Source organism: Kogia breviceps, chromosome 4, assembly GCF_026419965.1.
Source record: "Kogia breviceps isolate mKogBre1 chromosome 4, mKogBre1 haplotype 1, whole genome shotgun sequence".
NCBI lineage: Eukaryota > Metazoa > Chordata > Mammalia > Artiodactyla > Physeteridae > Kogia > Kogia breviceps.
This window is the reverse complement of record NC_081313.1, coordinates 140,207,626-140,232,274: the sequence shown is the minus strand read 5'-3', so window position 1 is coordinate 140,232,274 and position 24,649 is coordinate 140,207,626. Positions and strand designations below refer to the sequence as shown.

At 40.3% G+C, this 24,649-nt stretch overlaps 1 protein-coding gene and 1 pseudogene across 4 annotated transcripts in view; both read left to right on the top strand.

The window, feature by feature from the left end:
* The window catches only part of GRIA1 (glutamate ionotropic receptor AMPA type subunit 1), a 306,641-nt gene that overhangs the window by 110,828 nt on the left and 171,164 nt on the right, over positions 1-24,649 (top strand). The window lies entirely within an intron of this gene.
* The window catches only part of LOC131754782 (adenosine deaminase-like protein), a 30,409-nt pseudogene continuing 22,460 nt past the window's right edge, over positions 16,701-24,649 (top strand).

The following is a 24,649-nucleotide window of genomic DNA, read 5'->3' as shown; positions in this document are numbered from 1 at the left end:
TGTATACTTTTTTTTAATTTAATTTTTATTCTATATTGGAGTATAGTTGATTTACAATGTTGTGTTAGTTTCAGGTGTACAACTTTGCTGTATACTTGAAGCTAACACAACATTGTAAATTAACTATACCTCAATAAAAAGAAAAAAGAATATGGAGAGCCTTGAATGCCATGCTACAGAGCTGAGGGAAGAATTGAGATCCAGGGCTTCCCTGGTGGAGCAGTGCTTAAGAATCCACCTGCCAATGCAGGAGACACGGGTTCGAGCCCTGGTCCAGGAAGATCCCACATGCCACAGAGCAACTAAACCCGTGCCCCACAACTACTGAGCCTGCACTCTGGAGCCTGTATGCCGCAACTACTGGAGCCCATGCTCTGTAACCAGAGAAGCCACCACAATGAGAAGCCCACACACCGCTGTGAAGAGTAGCCCCCACTCACCGCAACTAGAGAAAGCCCGCGTGCATCAACGAAGACCCAATGCAGCCAAAAATAAATAAATTAATTTTTTTTTAAGTTCTGTAAAAAAAAAAAAGAATTGAGATCCAAGGGCAGCCTCGAGGAGAACTGATTTTGATAATGTACTGTATTTATCAGCCTCCCTTAATTGCATGTGAAATTATATTTCCTTCTCAGGAATTCCTCCATCGTTCCCTTCATTCAGTAAGCATTGTAGTCCCGAGATTATGATGTGGTCCACTGAAAACCACATAAATTTGTCTATCTGTCCTATGATAATACTTTCACAGAATTAAATAAAAGTCAAATGATGGTAACTGGTATTAAATAGCATAGGTTCACCAGAGTGGGGCTGTTGATTTTATATAATTTCCTTTCTTTTTGGCTGACTTGCAGTCCATTGCTAATTCTGGTTGAATACTTTTTATCACTTCAAATAGATTGTTTTTATCCAGAAAAATTTACTAAGCATCTACTAGGCTAGGCACAGCACTTAACCCAAAAGACCATAATCTTGCAAATGGACAACACTCATGGATTATTTCAGAGTGGTGCAAGGCTACCAGTGAGTTTGCCACCAATTCAGAAAACTAAAGTGACTGCATCTATATTACAGGGATGGATCCTGGGTGGTTGGGAAGGGTCAAAAATCAGAGTGAAAAGTTCAGAGAAAGTAGGACTTTAAAGTAAGTGAAAGGCAGGAAAGAGGAGATGCTCTGCCTGAGGATAGCATGGGTAAAGGTCTTGAGACACGTAGAGTCACAGGAGAAAATGAGGAAGGCTACAAGCTTGACTGAAGATTCTGTGCAGGATGAGGACGTTGGCTAGATAAAGTAGGCAGAGTACTGAGTGCCTTGAGGGCCAAATAGGGTTGGTCACAGGTGGTCCATAGGAGGAGCTATCTCCTACTGATGGGGCAGAAGTATGGAGATTGTAGGGCTACGTTTCCAAATAGTAGGAAAGAGAAATGCTCTCTAATCCTGAATTTCTTGAGGAAAGAAATGCCATGTGTCCACCAGATTTTTCACCATGGGAAGTCATAGGGATCTCAGGCCATTGTACACAAGGGGCTTACATTTATAGAAAATGATGGTCTCAAATCTCAGACTGAAAAAGAAACATCCTGAGTGGACCAAAGAGAAGTACCTGTCTGTTCCTTGCCAGGCTAGGGGCTGGAGGAAAACCAGGAAAGGAGGCAGATAGATGTCTGCCACCTTGGAATCTTGCTGCTAAAGAATTATTTCAGAGTTTCCCTATGTCTGGCAGCTTAGTAACTTGGGTTTAGGTGAGCTTTGCACAGAGATTGGCAACCCAGCAGACCTGGGAGGTGAAGCCTTCTGTTTAACTATAGGCTGTCAGAGTGGCATCGCACCCTGGGATCCCACCTGGAACGGTCTCATCTTGGCCTTCAGGGACTTCCTTGTCTCAAGAGGAAGGTGGACGTCTCAGCTGATCAGATGCTCGAGGATGAGCTGATTCCCCTTGAGGTAGTGAGTTCTCCATTACTGGAAGTTTTCAAGCAGAGGACCATTTGGCAGGGCTACTGTCAAGAGAATTCACTCAGCAGCTGGCTGGTCAGAATGAAAACACCTACCACTGACTGAGCACATCCTGGCTGCCCAGCTCTATGTTTAACATCTTATATACTTTCCCCCCTGTGTTTCCATGAGGTACGGGATGCTGTTATCCCCATTTTATTGATACAAAAAAGAAACCTGAAGCCCATAAGAGTTTGGGGTCTTGCAGAAGATCCTCTAGCCCAGCAGTCCCCAACCTTTTCGGCACCAGGGACCAGTTTCATGGAAGACGATTTTTCCACAGACTGGGGGCGGGCGGTGGGGGGATGGATGGCTCAGGCGGTAATGTGAGCGACGGGCAGTGGCTGTAAATACAGATGAAGCTTCATTCACTCACCCCACTGCTCACCTCCTGCTGTGCGGCCAGGTTCCTAACAGGGGGTTGGGGACCCCTGCTCTAGCCAATGAGTTGATAGAGTTAAGATTTGAACCAAGCCTGTCAACACTTTTTTTTTAACTTTTTATTTTCAGAAAAGTGCCCTGGAGTCCACACTCTGCACAATGATACCATACTGGAAATGACTTCTAGCTATCCTCCAGCCCTGCTATTTCATAATTCCACTGTTAAGAGGAAGGCATCTTTGGTTCCTGACCTTTCACTGGGACATGAGGGCTTGGGATTAACTTTCATTTACTCTCATGTGTGGGTGTTTCCTGTCATCAGGGTACATGTTCAAGGCAAAGGTGAAAATCAAATCAGAGTTTAAAAAAATATGAGAGGAAGAGCAAAGAATGCCTCTTCACACAACTCTGGAGAGCTGGGGCTTGAACTGAAGAGCTCATAAATGAACTAGCCCATGGCCAAGAGGCTGGAGAGTGAGTCCTAGGACCCTGGAATGCCAGATGGCAGAGCCAGTTTGCCACCCATCTCTCTCCCTACCTTGCTCCCAGAATGATCTCAGGCAAGTTCCTTAGATGACTGGAGTTTTTGAGTTGGAAGGGACCTTAAAGTGCCCTACCCCAGATTTTGTCAATTGTGCTCTCCAGGAACAGAGAACGCTCACACTCAGCTCTTCAAATATTCATTGTGAACCTACTACTTGCCAGGTATTGGTCTAGGAGCTACCTCCAGGGCTGCTCTAAGGGGGAAGGAGGAACAAGGAGACAAACTTGACTTCTCCTCCTCACTATTTAACCATGCCCTGCCTTATATTAGAATTGCCTTAAGGTTTGTTGTAAAGAAAAGTTTAAATTCCTTTTAAAATGGATGTCTATTCTAACATTCCCATTTGAAAGACAACAAAGCCCAAAGAGATGAACTGACTCACCCAAGGTCCAGCTACCATTGCTAACTCGTCGTCATATGTGGAGTGAAACTCTTCCCATCATAACCCCTTGTTCCATATTGCCCTGGGCCTCAATTCCCATATTCTAGGATGGAGGAAAGTGACCAGACCACCTCTATTGGTATTTTCCAAGACTAAAGTGTTTTACTTTTCTGAATTTCTTGAACATTCACTGTTTAGCCTATAGTGTCCTTGGTCATATAGTAATGGTGTACTGAAGACTGGTTCTTTAGTCCATGATTGCTATGATTCCTTTTCTCTCTCTCTCTCTGTGCCCATTGTGTTCACTCTGGGGAACTGGTCTGGGCTTTGTTTAACCATACTGAGCTTGTACCATGGGTCTCAGGGAAAGTGGAAGGATGAACAGATTGTAACAATTACCTGTATTTATTGAGCACTCAAGGTAGTGAGGGCTTAAGAAGCTTGAGTCCATTTTTCATGTTGAATATGCAAATACCTACTTCTCTGCTCTACAAAATCTAGGACATCCTGGAAGGATGTCTATATATCACACATGGGTACTGATGGCCTCACAAGGATGATGTAACGGTCGGTAATAGACAGCCCTGAGCAAGAATCCAGTCTCTGCCATTTGCTGCTGGTATGCTATGTTCTTGAGCCTCAACTTTCTCATCTATAAGACAGGTCCAATAATTCCTATGGCACAGGAATGTTTAAATGGTATAATCATTAAATGATATGCAGAGAATTCTGTACAGGGTTGGGTATATAGTGAGCTCTCCATAAATGGTAATGCTATTACCATATATTTTCTCCTCTGGTTAATAATCTCCAGAAGCCTCAGAATGAGTCCTATATCATTTGTGATGTTGCTATCATGCATGGACACAACAGAAACAACTTTAAAAAATTTCTCCCAGGTGCTTTCTTCAGGGATCTGCCACCACTGACAAGAGAGAGGAGAGAGGAAAAAAAAAAGAAAAAAGAAAAAGTAAAGAGCTAAGAGAAATAAGTTTGATTTGTTACTTTAATATAACTCTGGTTCTCTACATGCAAACTCAAGTGGTGCCCTCTTACTTTCTCAGACTCTTGCACCAGAAAAGATCCAAGCCCCCTGCCCAGAACTGCCAATCAAACACAAGTTACCTTTAGAGGTCACACAATGGCAGCTCACAGATGAAATGGGAATGGCCCATACAGTTGCCTAAAGTTTTTCAAAATTAGTAACATTTTCAAATCCAGGAATTTCACTTGAAAATCTAGGTTTCTGATTTCTCTTTCATTTTTAACTTTCATAAATTGTAAAGTCTAACACACATACTCAGAGCAAAACTATATAGCTCAGTGATTGATCACAAAGTTAACACCTGAGTAGCCACCACCCAGGTCAAGAAATATAACGTTGCCAGCCCTCCAGGAACTTCCTTGTACCATTTTTAGCCATATACACGACACCACCAAAGAGAATCTCTGACTCTTATAATCACAACTTTGTTTTTCTTTATAAATTTACCATCTAACATGCATTCCTAATTCTTAGAGTTTAATTTTGACTTCTTTTTGAAATTTACATAAATGAAATAATCCAGTATGACTTTATGTGTGTCTATCTGATTTCCTTTGCTCGATATCATACTTATCGGATTTATCCGTATTGTTGTATATGGGTGTAGTTTACTTGTTTTCATTTCTATATAGGATTCTATTGAATTAATATGTCATCCATCTATAATTCATCCATCTATAATTCTACTGTTGATGGACAATTGAGCTGCTTACACTTTTGAAAAATGAGTCTATAAATATTCTTGTACATGTCTCTGGCTGCACATGTGCACGTATTTTTGTTGGATGTAAACCTAGGAGTGGTATGAGAATGTTCAGTTTTAATAGATCCTGCCACATAGCTTCCAAAGTGGTGGGACCAATTTATACTCCCACCAACAGTATGTGACAATTCTCATTGCTCCAAATTCTCTCAAACACTTGGGATTGTCAGTCATTTTAATTTTAGCCATTCTGGTGGGGGTGTAGTGACAACTCATTGTGATTTTAATTTGTATCCCTCCTGACTATTCGTGAGGTTAGCTTCATTTCTATGTTTATTGAAATGTTGATATGCTTTTTACAGGGATAACAACAGTTCATGCCTTTTTCCCATTTTGTTACTGGGGTGTCTGTGCTTTTCTTAATGATTTGTAGATGTCTAGATATGAGCCCTTGGTCAAATGTGTATGTTGAAAATACCATCTTCCTTTCTGTAGCTTGTATTTGCACTCTCTTAATGGTCTCTTGATGTAATGGTATCTCTTGACGTACAGAACAGAAATTGTTCATCTTAATGCAGTTCAGTTTATCAGTTTTTTCCTTTATGGATATTTATTTAAGAAGACTTCTCCCACCCTGAGGTCATCAAGATATTTTCTTAGATTATCTTCAGGTGGCTTTATGTTTTCCATTTAGATTATTCCACCTGGAATTGATTTTATTATGTGGTCTGACACAGGGGTCTAGAATCAATTTTTCCATACAGATATCCAACTGATGGCATAATTTATTGAAAAACTCACCCTTTCTCCACTGAACTTCAATGGCATCTTTGTCATAAATCAAGTGACCAAGTCTATGTGGTTCTGTTTTTGGTCTTCCTTTACTATTCCATTGGTCTATTTGTATATTTTAGGTCTTAAATTTAACCTAAGTCTTGATATTTGGGACAGTAAGTCTTTCCACCTTATTCTTCTTCAAATTTGTTTTGAACCTGTTGTTAGACATTTACATTTTCATATAAATTTTAGAATCAACATATCAAATTATGAATAAAAATAAGCTACAGGTATTGAGGTGGACTTTAACTTACAAGACAGTTTGGGAGAATTGATATCTTTAAAAATTGTCTCTCAATCCAATAATATAATATATTGCTCTACTTACTTAGGTCTTCTTATATTTCTCTCAGTGATGTATTGTAGTTTTTCAGTATAGAGATCTTGCATATTATTTGTTATATCTTTTTTCTAATCATTTCTAATGTTTTTTGATGTTATTATAAATAGTATCTTTTAAAATATTATAATTGTTTCTTGCTGGTATATAAAAATAGAAATGATTACTCTTATATTGATTTCATGTCCAGTGACCTTGCCATATTCACTTAGTAATTCTAATATTTTTCTATAGTGTTTTTGGGCTTTTCTATAAATATAATCTTGTCACCTATGAATAATGACATTATTTTTTTTCCTGCCAACTTGGTCATGATATTAGCTCCTATATCCTGTTTACTAATATTTTAAGATTTTTTTCATCCTGATTATGAAATAAAGTGCCTGTAATTTTCTTTTCTTATAATGTTCTTGTTCAATTTGATATCAGAGTTGTGCTGACCTCAGAAGAAGAATAAGGGAGTGCTCCCTCTTTCTATTCTTTGGAAGAGCCATGTAAGATGGTTGTTATTTATTTCTTAACTGTTTTATAGAACCCAGAAGAGAGGTAATCTGGGTCTGGAGTTTTCTCTGTGCAAAGAGTTAAATCTTCTTGTGGCAGCTTTAATAATTTATATTATATAGGAATTTTCCCATTTCATCTCTATTTTCAAATATCTTATCATAAATTTGTTCATAATATTGTCTAATTATCTTTTTCATGTCTGTAGGATTTGTAGTGATGTTACTTTCTATATTCCTGACATTGGTAGTTTTTGTGCTTGTTTGCTCTTGCATTTTCTCTAAGATTCTTCAGGGTTTTGTTTTGACTTTGTTCATCTTTTCTATTGTATGTTTCTTATTTAATTAACTTCTACACTGTATTTTCTTCTTCTCGCTTATGTTCTTGACATGGATGCTTAGCTCACTGATTTTTTTTTTTACAGCTTTTCTTCTTTTCTAATGTATGTGTTTTTAAAGCCATACATTAGAGGGAGGTATGTTTCCCTCTAAAAGTATGTTTAACTGTCAATATATCATTCATTTCTTGACTTCTTTCAGATTTACTAAATATTTTATTTTTCCATTTTTACTCATCTTATTAATTTGGAAAGTTGACAACCCTTAACTATTCCTTTCATGGTTACACTAGAGATCACAACATTCATTCTTGACTTACCAAATCTTATTGTATATTGCCACTTATACCACCTTCCTAGACAGTGCAAAGATCTTAGAACATTATAGCTTTATTTTTTTCCAGCCAACATACATACAATGATTGTTGTATAATTTTTGCATTTTTAAACCTGACATAATATGTGGGAAATATAGTGGGTACAGTGGAAAACCCTAATGTACATGTAAATGGAATGTCATATGGAGAAAGTAAGAGGATTCAGAAATAATGTCTGAAGAGTCAATTGCCAAGAGCTTTCTAAACCTGATAAAAGGCATTAAGATACAAATTCAAGAAGTCCAATGTACCCAAAGCATGTTAAATAAAAGAAATCACACCTAGACACAACATAGTAACATTGCTGAAAACCAAAGACAAACTCTTAAAAGCATTCAGAGTGAGGAAAGGGTGAGAAACAGATTACTGAGAAATGATCAACAATAAGACTGACAGCTGACGCTTCACAAGCTGAAAGAAAATAACTGCAAATGCCGATTCTGTATACAACAAAAACTTATTTTCAAGAGAGACTGTGAGATAAAGACATCTTCATACAAATTTTAAAACGTATTTGTCAACAAGAGACCCATGCTAATGGAAATACTAAAGGATATTATCCAGGGATTTCCCTGGTGGCACAGTGGTTAAGAATCCTCCTGCCAATGCAGGGGACACAGGTTCGAGCCCTGGTCTGGGAAGATCCCACATGCCACAGAACAACTAAGCCTGTGCGCCACAACTGCTGAGCCCACGTGCCACAACTACCGAAGCCCCCGCACCGAGAGCCTGTGCTCCACAATGAGAAGCCCCTGCTCGCCGCAACTAGAGAAAGCCGAGTCCAGCAACGAAGACCAATGCTGCCAAAAATAAATAAAATTAAATCTTAAAAACAACAACAACAACAACAAAAGATATTATTCAGGAGAAGGAAAATTATTCTAGATGGAAACTCAGAGATGCAGAATGGAATAAAAAGGGAAAAAATAAATATATGGGTAAATATAAATAAATATGGACGGAATAAAACAGCAATAATAATAATTTTCCATCCTTTTCTCTTCCTATGCTTTAATCCTATTATTTTCCTTTTGATCTATCTTGAAGTTTACTAATTCTCTTTTAAGAAGTATCCAATCTGCCATTATGCCTGTAAAATTATTGATGTCAGCTTTGTACTTTTAAAATTTGGAATTTTCTCTTGATTATTTTGCATGATTTTCAGTAGTCTGCTGAAATTATCAATCTTGTATTTTACTCCCAGAAGGTAGTAAACATAGTTGATTATAACACATATATCTGATTACTCTAATATCTTGAGCCCCTATGAGTATCTCCTTATTTTCTCTTCTTTCCTGTTCATTTTTTTTTTTTTTTTTTTTTTTTTTTTTTCGGTATGCGGGCCTCTCACTGTTGCGGCCTCTCCCGTTGCGGAGCACAGGCTCCGGACACACAGGCCTAGCGGCCATGGCTCACGGGCTTAGTTGCTCCGCGGCATGTGGGATCTTCCCGGACCAGGGCACGAACCCGTGTCTCCTGCATCAGCAGGCGGATTCTCAACCACTGCGCCACCAGGGAAGCCCTTTCCTGTTCATTTTTATCTATGTTGTTTTATCTTCTGGTGTAACTGGTTGTTTTTTATTGTGTGCTGGACATTGTATTGCAGAAATTTTTGTAGAAATAATTTGAGACATAGAGTCATGTTATCTTTTTCCCTAATGAATATATGTTTGCCTTACTGATAGCAATCCATTTTCATTTTAATACAATTTCAGAGATTGGGATGATTTGAATATAAACTGTGGTCCCTACAAGCACCTATTTCCAGGTTCATTCTCCCTCCTATTGGGCAGCTCTTCTGGGTTTCATCTCAAAGTGATCATTGTTTAACAGCCTCATTCCACTGCCACCACTTTTTGGTCCTGAACTCCAATCCCCACATTCTTATTCCTGACTCCTCTGGAGTTTAGCTGCTTCCAGCGGAATTGGTGAATGTCTCCAGGGCAAAAGTAGCTCCAAGCACATGGCTTACTCACTGACTTTCCTCTAGCCCCAGATCCTGGCTCTGCAGTTCTTCACTCTCTTGCTAGCTCTTTACATCTTCAAGCAGATTTTAAGTACTCTGTCCAGTTTTTCCGTTTGTCCTCATCGGTCCAAATTATATAGTTTCTCATTAACACAAGTGAAAGTCTTGTGCCTTCTCTTAAAAAATTCACAGACTTGTCCACAACAGGCTGACCCTAGGCAGTGGTTTCCCCCTTTAGATGAGGCATACATTTTCCCAGTCACCACAGTGTCCAGTTGGTCACTTCTCATTTACATCAGTCCAGTCCTGCTGGCATTTGGGATTGAGACTCTTGCCTTAAATTCTTTCTAAAACAAAGCAAAAGGTAAACATTCCAATAGGCACTATTTGACCTTCCTGGGTTTATTTCTTCTAAATTTGGCTTTATATACTTGGTAAATAAAGGTTGGGTTTTTTATCATTTTGTTGGGAAAGAGCCTAAAGGTGTTACAGGGTTGTTGGTCATCCTCCTCTCCATGTGCCTGTAAGATCTGTAATGTTTAATGGTCCCAGGCTTGCCCTGTGAGGATAGATTGCCAGACTGCCTTGTGCAGCAGAACATCTGCACTAAAGCTGGTTTGTAGCCTCAGTCATGACGTGAGACCAGGACAGTGTGAAATGGAAGACTGAAGGCAGGATGACTTAGAAACAGATGGTGTACAGCTCCCACAGGGTGTGGAGTCCACTTCCAGAGCCAGTATAAGGAGTGCTAATGCTATTAGGGTGCCAAATAGAGTGAAAACAAAACCACAAACAAAATGAGATAGAAGATTCAACTCTTTCTGTTCAGTAATCAGGAAATATATCTGCTCAAGGACTAGTGGATTCAGAATAGACTTTGTCAAAGGGTCACTAAAATGGAATCAAAGCTTACAAAGGGTTCCAGATACCCTGGGAAGTACAGAAGGGTGTGATCTTTTTTAAACAATGAACTCCTGTCCTTTGCTCAGTCTAATTTGGTGAAAAATTTCTGAGTACAGCTACTCTATGCAAAATAATCTCTACTTTCAGGAAGAAGGTACTTTCCCTAATTTTGGTTGAGAATGTAGTTTCCAGAACCAGGCTGCCTAGATTCCAATCCCAGCTCTCCTGTACATTAACAATGTGACTTCAGGCATGTTATTTAATTTCTCTGTGTTGTAATTTTCCCATATATAAAATAGAAATAATAGTTATACTTATCTAGTAGGGTGAGGATTAAAAAATAATGCATGTGAAGTACCTAGAACAGTGACTGATCTCAAAAACTGCTATTTATAATTAAATTTGTTTTATTATTATAATTACTTAACAATATTTAACATGCTTATCTTTTGTCTCTCAGAGCCCTGGGTTTCTTATCTCTGTACTATACTCTTTCATTGAATGTTCTAAACAGGCTGTCTTCACAAGACTATTTCTTTCCTAGTTGGATGTGGGGATTACATTGAGGATTTCCAAATCTTGCTGCTCGTTTCAGAAAGCTCTTTGAAAACACAACTTCCTAGGATCCACCCACAGAGAGTCTGATTTAGTAGATCTGGGAAGGCCTGGGAAGCTGAATTTTTAAAAAGCTCACTGGTGATTATGATGTGCAACGATTTTGGAACCACTGGACTCTGGTGTACCAGTTATTAAATATCTGGAGCCAATTGTTAAATATTCACGAATTTTGCGAACTGGTTGTTAAACCATCAGTAGCTGTTGGCTATGGTGGGAATATTTACATCATGAAAATTGGCAGGGCTTCCCTGGTGGCGCAGTGGTTGAGAGTCCACCTGCCGATGCAGGGGACACGGACGGGGTTCGTGCCCTGGTCCGGGAAGATCCCACATGCCGCGGAGCGGCTGGGCCCGTGAGCCATGGCCGCTGAGCCTGCGCCTCCGGAGCCTGTGCTCCGCAACGGGAGAGGCCACAACAGTGAGGGGCCCGCGTACCGCCAAAAAAAAAAAAAGAAAATTGGCAGATGCTACTTTTTCTTTTTTTCTGGAGAGCTGGTTGACTATCACAATGCAGGTACAATCTTCTCAGTTCCTGGGATCTGGAGTGTCTCTGTCTGACCCTCTTTTGTTTGGGACCCAAAATCTTCACTGTTCTCTGAGGTTTTTTTGATTGAGGTTTGGATCTCCCATGGAATAGGCATTCCTGTGGTTGAAAGGGCTGTCAGCTAGATACCTCTGCAGCCATATTCAAACTCATTCATCACACATTTCTTCAGTGTGAGACAGAAGTAGAAAACTGCCCAGTAGTTGCTCTAGATTACAGATGTGTGATGGTTGGCTCTCACAAAGATCTGAAATAAAATTTGAGGCTTTTACAAAATCATGGCATTGCACGTTAAAATCCGGAGTCTCTGTAAAGTTTTTCTTAAAAAAAGAATTTAAAAAAAAGAAAGAGCTGGACCTGCTCCTCACTTGATGAATTCTGGCTAAAGCTAAGTGACCATTGGCAGGGGAAAAAGTGTTCTCTCACCTGTCCATTTGTTCATTTATGCTACCTGCCTGGCCCCTGAGCTTGGAACTCAGTGAAGCAGTATGCTTTGCTGGAAAAGGTGACAGTCCAGGACTTCCGGAGATGTGAGCTTGTAGTCCTGATGCTGCTTTTAACTCACTGTGTGGCTTTGGCTGACTCACTTTCCCTATAGGAGCCCTAGTTTCTCGTTTGCAACCTGGGAGAATGCTCACCGTGTCTGCCTCCCAGTGACGTTAGGTGGTCTGAAATGGGAGAGTATGAGCCCTTGACTGCCAGCTGCAGAAAAGTAAAGAATTACTGCTAAATGTTGATTTCTGTTACCTACCATCCCCTTAGTAGAGATGAGTGATGCCAGAACAAGGTCTGATAGGAGTAAATCTTCGAATGCATTGGAACACTAAGAATGGATGGGGAGAGATGGCTCTATGGCGAGAAAAACAGAAATACCAGTGAACTTGCTGAATCTGCAGTCTCACTCAGGGAGATTTGGGAACAAGAGAATTTAAAGATCATATTATTAACCACCTCCACTTTACAGATAAGAAAATATGGGCTCAGAGGGAATATGGGCTTGGAATCAGATCTGCGTATCAATCCCAGCAACATTCCTTAACCTCTCTGAGCCTCTGTTTCCTTGTGTGTAAATGGGAATGTAAGAATCTGTCTTAATAAAGTATTGTGAAGATTCAGTGAGATAATGTGTTTTCAGTACCTAAAACATATTGTAAATGTCCATTAAGTCGTAGCTGCTGTTATTAACTCAAATCAGGCATATGCTAATTGAAGCACTGGAAAACCAGGAAGTAGTTGAGAGAATAAGACATATTGCTACCGTGAGCCACAACTACTGAGCCTGCGCGTCTAGGGCCCGTGCTCCGCAACAAGAGAGGCCGCGATAGTGAGAGGCCCGTGCACCGCGATGAAGGGTGGCCCCTGCTTGCCGCAACTGGAGAAAGCCCTGGCACAGAAACAAAGCCCCAACACAGCAAAATTAAATAAATAAATTAATTAATTAATTAATAAACCTACCCCAAACATCTAAAAAAAAATTTTTTTAAAGACATATTGCTAGTGGATATTTCCTTATCAGAAAAGAACTTTTCATCAACCAGAAGGGGCTCCTTTTACTTCCCATTGCACTGAGGAGACTTAAATCAGTATTTTTCCTAGCATTTGCTACAAGAGTCAAAAGATACCCAACCACACATGCCCAAATCAACAGCAAGTACTGAGAGCCAGAGGTGGTATTAGCATTATAAAGCCTTTGCAGAGTCAAACTGGTGTGCGTTTCCCCTTCAAAATTCCTTAAATGTCGACCCTACTCAGCTGGAAATAAAAAATCTGGGCCCAAAGAACACTTATTTATTTTTGATTTTCACTGTTTTGCGTGCCTCTTTTCACCGCCACATCTAAACATCAACGCAAGAAGTGTTCAAGCGCCTTTAGGCTCCTGAAGTCTGGAACAAATTAGAATTCTTGGAGTCAGTCCTTCTTTTGGACTAAACTCCTTTTTCTTTTCCATTTTCCAATAAAACTTTCGGTTCCAGAGAGTCCTTTCTCAGCCACTCCTTTCCTAATGCAATTCTGTTTGACTTCCACTGTGCAGCTCCTGAAAGGAGCCACTGAACCATGACGCAGCCAGCATTTCAATTCCTGAGCACCAGCTTTCCAGCAGGAGCTGTTCCAGAAGCATCTTTATATCCAGCAATCATGCATTTAACCAAAATGATTGACACAGCATTTTCCTCACTCTCCAACTTTTCCAGCCCATTAGTCTTTATTTGTCTTCCTTGGAAAGACTCCCCCGGTTTGGTTTCCTGCCAAATCAGTGAACATACAAATATGTGCATAAGTCAAACACACCTACACACCCGTAGATGTAATATGTACTGAGTCTATATCGAATATTCAACAGTTCATTTCTAGACTTCATGTCTCCACTGAAGTTTTAGTCATTTGTTTCTTTCCTCCTTTCTTATCTCCCCTTCTTCCTCTTTCTTTCACACCCTCCTTACTTCTTTATTTTCTTTCTACTTTTCCCAGAAACTGCCTCTATTTTTGGTAGTCACTATAGAATCTCATATTCTTCAGTGTCAAAGAGGCTTAAGAAGCTTTTTAATACAATCCTCTCACTTTAGTTTTGAGAAATCTGTGTGCTAGAAAGGAAACCATGTGCCATCAATGGCTTTTCCTTGCCTTTAGGAAAACTTTCAAGCTCCATAGGCATCACCCAGCACTTCATGGCTTGGACCCAGCCCATTGTGTCAGCCACATCTCCACCTCAGTCTCCACACTTTAACCACACAGACCCTTCAGCCCCTGCCTCAGGGCCTTTACACATGCTTTTCTTTCTTCCTACACAGGCTTTCACACATAGGCACACACCTCCTCTTCACCACTTGACCTTCTATTTATTCTTTAAGTCTCAACTCAAATGGTACTCGTTAGACCACCTTCCTGGCACTCATCAAATTTGTAATTATGTATTTCATTGTTTAATGTCTCTTCACCTATCAGAAAGCAAGATCTCTAGGGACAAACACTATGTCCCTTCCACCCCACCCCTCCCCCACTATTTCTTCAGTGCCATATACAGTGCCTGGCATTTGATAGTTACAACAGATATTAACAAGAAAGTAATAGTGTCTAACATTTATTGAGAACTTGCAAGTTTCAGAGACACTGTTCTAAGATTTTTACATGTATTAACTCATTTAACGCTTACAACTACCCTAGGAGGAGGGTATGAGTGGTCAAGTCACCCACCCACTATTACATGGCTAGAAAGTAGCAGAGCGAGTTTCTAACCCAGGCACTCTGACCCCAAAGCCTGAACGCTAAACCAGGCCATGCTGTGTCTCTATGAAGTGCTCCATTAATATTCACTGAAGGAATAAATGAAAAATTTATCCAAATTGATAGCGGTAAAACTGAGGTTAAAACTTAAACTGCTTGATTGATAATCCACTCCTCTTTCTATGCAAACAGAGAGCCTCTCAGGTACCAGCAGAATGCAGTAAAAAGAAAGAGAAGCAAATTAACAAATTGGTCTGTTGCTGATAAGGACTATGGGAGGGACCCTGTGATGTAGATTGTGGAGTGAAGTGGAAATCATCCTTTTAGATTCAGGCAGGACCTAGTGGCAGGTGGAAAAATACTGAAACACTGAAAAGGACTTAAGATAAGGAATCAGATTCTCCAGAAACATCAAGTGGATTTACAGTTATTATCACTAACAATTTAGGTAATTCTCATGCTTTGGATGATACTTTCCAAACCTGATTCTAAAGTATAAGCAACCATCAATTTTATGAAAGTGCTGGTCAGAATTCTCGGATGAAAGCCCCAGGAGGGTGCCTTGTTTGCTGCCGTATCCACAGCATGTGAAACAGTGCCTGGCACATAGTTAGTACTCAATAAATATTTGTTTAACGAATTAATGGAAAATGCACATCAACAAATCCATCAGCAGGTACTAACTAAGTATCTGTCATCAAGTCTATGCAGTTCAACGTGCAATGAAGAACACAAAGAAAAATAAGTCAGATTCCTTTTCATGGAGAGGTCCTAGTCTAGGTGGACCTGGTGACAACTACCACTATCAATAAAAGCCACCATCTTGGGGATTTGCTTCGTCTAGGTGCTGTGCTATGTCCCTTTATATATTATAAGGTCATTTTCATACTTGTAACATCCTTAAGACGATGGCACTACTACTAGTCCCCATTTGCAGATGTAGCAACTGAGGTTTAGAGATGCTATTTCCTTGACCACAGTCACAAAGTCAGGAACTGGTGGAGCCAGGATTTAAACTCAGGTCTGTTTGACTCTGGCATCAACTATGCCAAATGTGTTCAAGATCATCTGTGGGTGAGAGGTGTGTTGGTACTACAAGAGTTTGCAGTATTAGAGGGTGGGGGCAGGGACGGAGGGAGCAATGCAAGTAACACCACTCAGCCTCTCCAGGTCTACATATGCTGCTGACCTGGGTCCGAAATAAATTTCCATTCTCCACCTGCCACAATCCTATTTGTTGTGTAAATCCCAGATTCAGTGACACTTCTTCCTGGAAGGCTTCTCAAACACTATACAGTTGGGTTAGTTATCCCCTTCTTCATGACCCCTCATCATAATACTTCTCACCCCACATTCTAATCATTTGTGTTTCCCACCTACTAGTCTTCAAGTTCTTCCAGGATAACATTTTATCCTTCCAGGTCCAGTACAGTGCCTGACACACAGTGTGTCATTTCATAAATATTTACGGAATAAATTAATTTTAGGTAGAAAGTGCCACATAAGGATCCAACTAATATATAGCAGAATTCAAAGGAAGGAGTATATTTGGGGGCATTAACTGAAGCTCCAAGACAAAGAACTGCTGAAAAGTTGGGTAAGATGCTCACTCGGGGCTACACTGCGCATGTGTGGACGTAATGGCCTCGGGGTATGAGCGGTGTACAACATGATCCCGGAAATGTCAACATGGCGGAGGGATCCTACATGTACCTGCTCGCAGACAGGGAACTCTTGCTGAGGGCGTGAATGTCACTGGTGCTCAGTACTGCCCCTGTCCTATGCTCAGGGCTTAAAGGGCCAAGACCAGGAGAGACTCAAGGCGGAAGTCTACCATGGTGGTGAAGCTGAGCCCAGAGCTGCATATACACTTAATCGTATCAAAATGAGCACAACAAGTAAAGCAATCTGAAGGATTCAAGACCACAAAACTTACTGACTGAAATACACTGTATTGTGTATACCAAGAATAAAAGTGTTGAAGAAAGACCCATTCTGCTAAATCATGATGGAATCAGAAGAAGAACAACGGCCATAGAAGACAACCTTCTACTTGGAATTACCTAAAATGGAACTTCATGTCCACTTGAATGGATCCATTAGTTCCAAAGCCATGAAGAAATTAAGAGCCAAGAAGCCAGGTCTTAAAACCCATGATCAGATGACTATGATTAACAAGAGAAAGAAAAGAACTTTAGAAGAATGTTTCCAGATGTTTCAAATTATTCATCAGTTTACTACTAGCCCTGAAGACATTTTCATGGCTACAAAAGACGTTATTAAGGAATTCGTAGATGATGGTGTCAAGTGCCTGAAACTAAGGAGCATACCCAGAAGAGAAAATGCTACAAGGAATGACTAAAAAGACTTATGTGGAATCTGTACTTGAGAGTATAAAACACTCTGAAAAAGAAAATGCAGACGTTGACGTTAGGTATTTGATAGCAATCAACAGAAGAGGTGGCCCTTCAGTAGCCCAAGAGACTGTTAAGCTTGCTGAAGAATTCTTCCTTTCTACTGAGGATACAGTTCTTGGACTAGACCTTGGTGGAGACCCTACCGTAGGACAAGCAAGACTTCTTAGAACCTCTTTTAGAAGCCGAGAAAGCAAATCTGAAGTTGCCATTACATCTAATAGAGATTCCAAAGCAAAAAAAATTAAAGAAATAAAATCAAAGAAAATAAAGAAACCTAAGTACCCCTGGATCTGCATCCTGATAGAATCGGGCATGAAACCTTTCTCAGATCCCCTGAGGGAGGATCCCTGGATCTGGTGGACCTTGTGAGACACCATCAGATACCACTGGGTAACGCTTCAGGTCCTGCAGACAACTCTCTGTTGCTTCTTCCCCCATCCCCAAGGTTGCAATCCATATGGAGAGAAGTACTGTTCTAAAAATATAAATATCATTTAGAAAAAAATGTTCTAAAGTTTGACTGGGGGGGCAGTGTGGTCATTAAGACTCCTGTCTGGACATTTGGACTATGTGAACCCAGGAAAGGTTTTCTGAGCCCCAATTTTCTCATCTATACCATTGAGATGACAAAAATTAGACTGTTGGGAAGTCAAAATGAAGTAATACATTAGGAACTCAGCTGAGTGCTCTGTTCTTTGTAAGTATTCAAATGTTTGTCACGGCCACTGCTGCTGCTACTTGTCTTCCAGTATTATTATTAGGCAAAGTTGGGAGAGTAAGGCATTTTATGCAGAAGTGCACTTCTGAGGAAAAGTACAGAGATATGAAGAAACATCCTGCCCTAGGGTATAAAGACAATTCATGGCATTGGCAGAAAAGGCTATAGATATTTCATGCTGAGAGAGAGATTCCTCTGAACCAAGGTATAAAATGCTCAGAAAATTAGAGAGCTGGTGAAACCAAGCTCCACTCCTTTTTTTAAGAGCTAAATGTCAAAATGAAGAGTCCAGTGTATGTGCCTGAATCCAATGTGTGTGTTTTTTCCACTAAACATATAGGTGAAGCTCTGTATGGTGGCTGCCATTTTGTTCCCAGGAAATGATTCCCTGGGAATGTGGGCTGCTGTCTCTTATTCTTTCTGGAGAAGAGTGGTGTGTCATTAGACATCTTTTTGTCTAGAAGTATGATACCAGTTTGGGCTCTATGTCTAGCCATCTAGTCTTTTCCTAAGGTTGCCCAAATAGAAATGTGAAACGATGTGATTTGGTCCTTGTGACTGGGATTAGGGAGAACGGGTGTGCTGGTAGAGGTGATCCCTTAATTGGTCTCTTACCATTGATCTTCATTGAAATACCTACTTTCAGTGCATAAGACCTTATAGAAGTAGCCAACTAAAGTCTACTCCAGAGTAGTTCATTCATCCCATCTCATACTACAGTTAGGTCTCCAGGGCCCATTAAAACTGCTTATCCTTCTCTTTACATCTATTATTGGAGTTTACCCTCCCTTCTGTCTTCTTCCCCTTAAGTCCTTGTGATGTTCCTACCACGCTAAATGGCTGGCAGCACTACCTACCTACCACTTTCTTCCCCCCACCCCAAAAACCCTCACATGCACCCTATGTTTTTGGCCACTGTGATTTTTTTTTTCAAACTGATCCTTCAACTTAAATGCCCACATCCTATTATGATTATCAAAAGAGTCTGGGCTTATGTGCAGGCTGGATGTAGTAATTACTGGGGGATAACATAGGATTATTTGATTTCTTGTGTATTGGTTTCTTTCCCAGAGATGACCTCTTTGGTTTGAAATCTGGCTTAATTGTGTCACTTTGGCAAGAGCGGAAGGGGAGGGACTAGAAATCTCTGTGAGGCTAGGGTGCAGGGTTTGCTAGATGGAATCAAGAGTATAAACTTTCTAGTTAAGCATATTATAACCTGTGGGGGTAGTTTGCATTTTAACCTTTGTACGTCCTCATTTAACCAGCTTTCAGACTTTAAGCAACCTTAAAATTTTGGAAAACTTCTGGTATACAAATGCAGATGAAAGAATTACCATTATTCTTACACACTGCAGGGAAATGCATGTTGATTGTAAAACTGTATAAATGTCAGTTGAGTGATTTAACAGGCTTGGTTATTGAGCTTGTTAACAACAGACGTCAGATAAGAAAAACAGCAGGTGAGGGTAGACTGGAGGAGCAGGCACTGACCGCTGACAGAGGGGGGAGTGACAGCTGGGTCCAGTAGAGACTATAGTCGCACCAAGTATGAAGCTGTCTGGGAACCCAAACAAACAAAAACAAATAAAACACCCTACGACCTTAGGAGTCCTTACAGGAGTTATCATATACACCAGTGGTCACAATTATTAATCAACAACCAGTTACCATATGTCTACTATGTAGCAGGTTCCATTCCAGGAAATTCAGAATACAAAAAATTATAAAAAATAGAACTTTGCTCTGAAAATATTTACCATCTGCAACACTACCACATTGGCCAAGCTGAAGCTGTGTATATTAAGCTCTTTTTACAAATGTTGGGACATGCATAGAACCTATTAGGAGGTTTTTCTCTTGACAATACATAAAATTATTTAGCTACTTATAAAATAAATTTGTTTACTGCTTTCTCAAAGATGCCATTTCCTGACAATGCTAATAATGGAGGAATTTCAGAATAATGACCTCATAAAGTTCATGCAGCTGTCTCTCTGTGCAGACTTAGATAACACACAGCCATGACCTCACCCAGGCCAGGGGTAGGTTTTAATAGCTTGGTAGGACTATGGTCAGAAATCCAGTTTGGTATAAACTGTTTTGTTGTTGTTGTTGTTGTTTAGCGGTACGCGGGCCTCTCACTGTTGTGGCCTCTCCCGTTGCGGAGCACAGGCTCCGGACGCGCAGGCTCAGCGGCCATGGCTCACAGGCCCAGCCGCTCTGCGGCATGTGGGATCTTCCCAGACCAGGACACGAACCCGTGTCCCCTGCATCGGCAGGCAGACTCTCAACCACTGCGCCACCAGGGAAGCCCGGTATAAACTGTTTTCTCTCTTTACTGTTAACTTATTTAATGAAAGGAAATATCTCATTAAAGATGCATATTTTCCCCAAGATTCTATGGGGATAGAGCCGTGGTACCTATAGGTCATTAGACAAAATGAGAATGGAGTCTTGAGATAGATCAGGAACCCCCAAACTCATCCTTGTACTTCAGTCACTGGAATTCTTTGGTTATTGTATTCCATCATGCCAGTCATTTAGTGTTGAGGAGTCTAAAGATCTCACTGACTTCTAAAGAGTGATTTAGGGCATCTTCCCTGGGGAAAGAGCTCCTCTATAAAGGAACTTCAAGAAGGTGGGCTCTGTGTCTGCTGAGAGACAGGAGAGGTAATCAGGCAGTGGCGTAGCTCGTGGTACTGGGGAGTCAGATGATTTGCTGCCCACAATCCTATGGAAGGTATGGGTAAGACTGGGCTTAATGGGACCCTTATGAGAGCAGCAGGCAGAACCAGGACCAGTCATTTATTTTAAATGGAGAAAGGAATGTGTATTTTCATCCCACTGTCAACCAAAATTTTTTTAGGAAAAAAATGAGAGTAGGAGGAAATTAAGAGTAGGAAAATGTTATACAACTGCTTGGTCTTTCGAGCATCTTAAAATCTGTGGCAAGTCTGGAAAAACATGGTGAGAATGCAGAATTTGGAGTCAGGAAACATAAGTTCAAGGGTAGTTTCTGCGGCTGACACCCTTACTGTGCGATTGAGGACAACATTCCCCCACTGCAGAGCATCCACTCCTTGCCTGTCATATAAGGGAGTTAAATAAAGCCTCTATAGGCCCTTCCATTCCTGGCATTCTAGGGTTTAGTAATAAGCTAAAACAAGGATCTTGTTTTTTAATGTAGTATAAGACACAAGGAAATGTATACAGTGAAATAACCTACAAATTCTGCTGCACTTTAAATGCGAATTCGATGCAAATACAGAATGAAAAATCAAGGTGAAAATCATTACCCTCTGTAGATTAGGAAGTATAATGCGGTTCCTTTGCAGTGGGAAGAATGAATCTTGCACAAGCTGAAATAAGCACTGAAAAATGTTGGAATAACTAGACACTATGGTAGTCTGGACTTTTCTTCCCCTTTGGTGAGACTTCTCTATTTTTGCACCCATGCTTAGATGGGGGACAAATATCCTTGAGATTCTACACGGGACAATGGTGCAAGCACGTAGAGGAATGTCAGGTCACCTGAGCACCGTCATAAGTAATGACATCACATATAGGTTTATATGATCCAGAGGACCTGAGGGAATACAGCCTCTGGTCAACCTGAGGTAGTATCTACCTGTCCTGAGAGATAGGAAAATTTATCCAATTGTTACACTTGAACTTGAGCTGAGAAGACAGACTGGGAGACGGGAATTCATGCTTACTGGGTGCCACAACATGTGTTAGCGCTTGACATATTTTCTTTCATTTAATCCTTAGACTAAAAGCACCCTATCAGAAAACAGTTTTTAAACATTATTTGATTTTCTGATTCCTATTTGTAAAATGGTGAAATGAAATCTTGGAGAGGTTAAGTAGGTCTTAACAGCCAGTAAACAGTATAAGCTGAGAGGGAAAGGTTCCCTGATTCCAAAGCCTGTCCTCTTCCACAATACCTCATTGTCTCTGGAAGTCCTAGTTTCCACTCTAGTTCTGCCTTTATTTGACTGTGGTACCTGAAATATAAGCACTCAGGTTCTTGAATCTCAGTTTGCTCATCTGTTAAAAATCACATAAACAACCAGCCAACCAACCAAAACAGTGACTATATGGCCTCAGTTCTTTTTCTATGGTCTGTGGATGGATATGACAGGGCTACAGTTAATTCACTGGGAACGGTGCCTCTCACATTCATGAAACATGGTGGCCCTCAACTTTAAGAGGGCTTTGTACAACCTGAAACTATATGTAAATTGTATCATATATTTATACATCTGTATTGTTTTAGAAAAGAGTCCAAAGCCTTTCTGAGGTTCTCCATGAAATCTGTATCTCCAAATGCCTAAGAAACTTCTGAGGAGTAGATCTCCTTGTGGTATCTTCGAGCTCAAAACATCTGTAACAAACTGAAATAAATTAGGGTTTGGTACACGAAGGGAGTTCAAAGGTAGAACTTACACTTGCACCATAGACTATGCAGTGTCACAGAAACAGACTTGGCAAAGAGTCAAGGATTCGGGATCCTGCTTTACTCTGCCTTGTCATTCAAAGAGATGCTAATTCCTGCCTATCTCTCTGCTTGTAAACAGTATGGTACTGGCACAAAAACAGAAATATAGACCAGTGGAACAGTATAGAAAGCCCAGGGATAAACCCACACACATATGGTTACCTTATCTTTGATAAAGGAGGGAAGGGTATACAGTGGAGAAAAGACAGCCTCTTCAATAAGTGGTGCTGGGAAAACTGGAAAGCTACATGTAAAAGTATGAAATTAGAACACTCCTTAACACCATACACAAAAATAAAGTCAAAATGGGTTAAAGACCTAAATGTAAGGCCAGACACTATCAAACTCTTAGAGGAAAACATAGGCAGAACACTCTATGACATAAATCACAGCAAGATCCTTTTTGACCCACCTCCTAGAGAAATGGAAATAAAAACAAAAATAAACAAATGGGACCCAATGAAACTTCAAAGCTTTTGAACAGCAAAGGAAACCATAAGCAAGATGAAAAGACAACCCTCAGAATGGGAGAAAATATTTGCAAATCAAGCAACTGACAATGGATTAATCTGCAAAACTTACAAGCAGCTCATGCAGCTCAATAACAAAAAAACAAACAACCCCATCCAAAAATGGGCAGAAGAACTAAATAGACATTTCTCCAAAGAAGATATACAGATTGCCAACAAACACATGAAAGGATGCTCAACATCATTAATCATTAGAGAAATGCAAATCAAAACTACAATGAGATATCATCTCACACCAGTCAGATTGGCCATCATCAAAAACTCCAGAAACAATAAATGCTGGAGAGGGTGTGGAGAAAAGGGAACCCTCTTGCACTGCTGGTGGGAATGTAAATTGATACAGCCACTATGGAGAACAGTATGGAGGTTCCTTAAAAAACTACAAATAGAACTACCATATGACCCTGCAATCCCACTATTGGGCATATACCCTGAGAAAACCATAATTCAAAAAGAGTCATGTACCAAAATGTTCATTGCTGCTCTATTTACAATAGCCAGGACATGGAAGCAACCTAAGTGTCCATCGACAGATGAATGGATAAAGAAGATGTGGCACATATATACAATGGAATATTACTCAGCCATGAAAAGAAATGAAACTAAGTTATTTGTAATGAGGTGGATAGACCTGGAGTCTGTCATACAGAGTGAAGTCAGAAGGAGAAAAACAAATACTGTATGCTAACACATATATATGGAATCTAAGAAAAAAAATGTCATGAAGAGATTAGTGGTAGGACAGGAATAAAACACAGACCTACTAGAGCATGGACTTGAGGATATGGGGAGGGGGAAGGGTAAGCTGTGACGAAGTGAGAGAGTGGCAGGGACATATATACACTACCAAATGTAAAATAGATAGCTAGTGGGAAGCTGCCGCATAGCACAGGGAGATCACCTCTGTGCTTTGTGACCACCTAGAGGGGTGGGATAGGGAGGGTGGGAGGGAGGGTGACACAAGAGGGAAGAGATATGGGAACATATGTATATGTATAACTGATTCACTTTGTTGTAAAGCAGAAACTAACACACCATTGTAAAACTGCTATACTCCAATAAAGATGTTAAAAAAAACCCCAAATGTGATAATATGGATGAGAGCACTCTGGAAAAACATAAAGTATCCTGCAAAAGTATGATATTAACTGTGAAATAAAGTATCAAGTTGTTTCACTAGTTGTCTGTCAACTGAGAAAGAGGGAAAATTGCAAACTCCATCAGCAAAATTTAGAACCTCTGCTTTTTCATCCTTCAGCAAGGTCCTACAGCTGATACTTACATGTAAATTTCCTTGACTTTAATGAGAATCAATTGCAAATACAGCTTGCAGGATTCAGATGGAGATCACCAATCTGGAAGCTGATATATAGAACTTAAGGTTTCTTCTCTAGGCAATATATTCTTTTTAAATCTCCTTTATTCCATTAGTCAGTGGTTCTTAAAGAATGGTCCAGAACCAGCAGCATGAGCATTATTCATGAACATGTTAGAAATGCAAATTTTCAAGCCCCACCCCAGACCTACTGAATCAGAAATTCTGGGGGTGGGCAGTGCAGTCTCCATTTTAATAAGCTCTCCAGGGAATTCTGATACACTACATGCTCAAGTTTGAGAACCACTGCCATAAGTGATTATCCCAGGACAGACCTCCTGAGCTCATATGTTCATTATGGGTACTCGAAAGAGAATGACAGGGTTCCAGTAACCTGGAAGAGTACCTAGTATAGTTCCCTAAAGGGCTAATATAGGCAAGGTTGGGCTGGGGGACACCAGGGTTAGCAA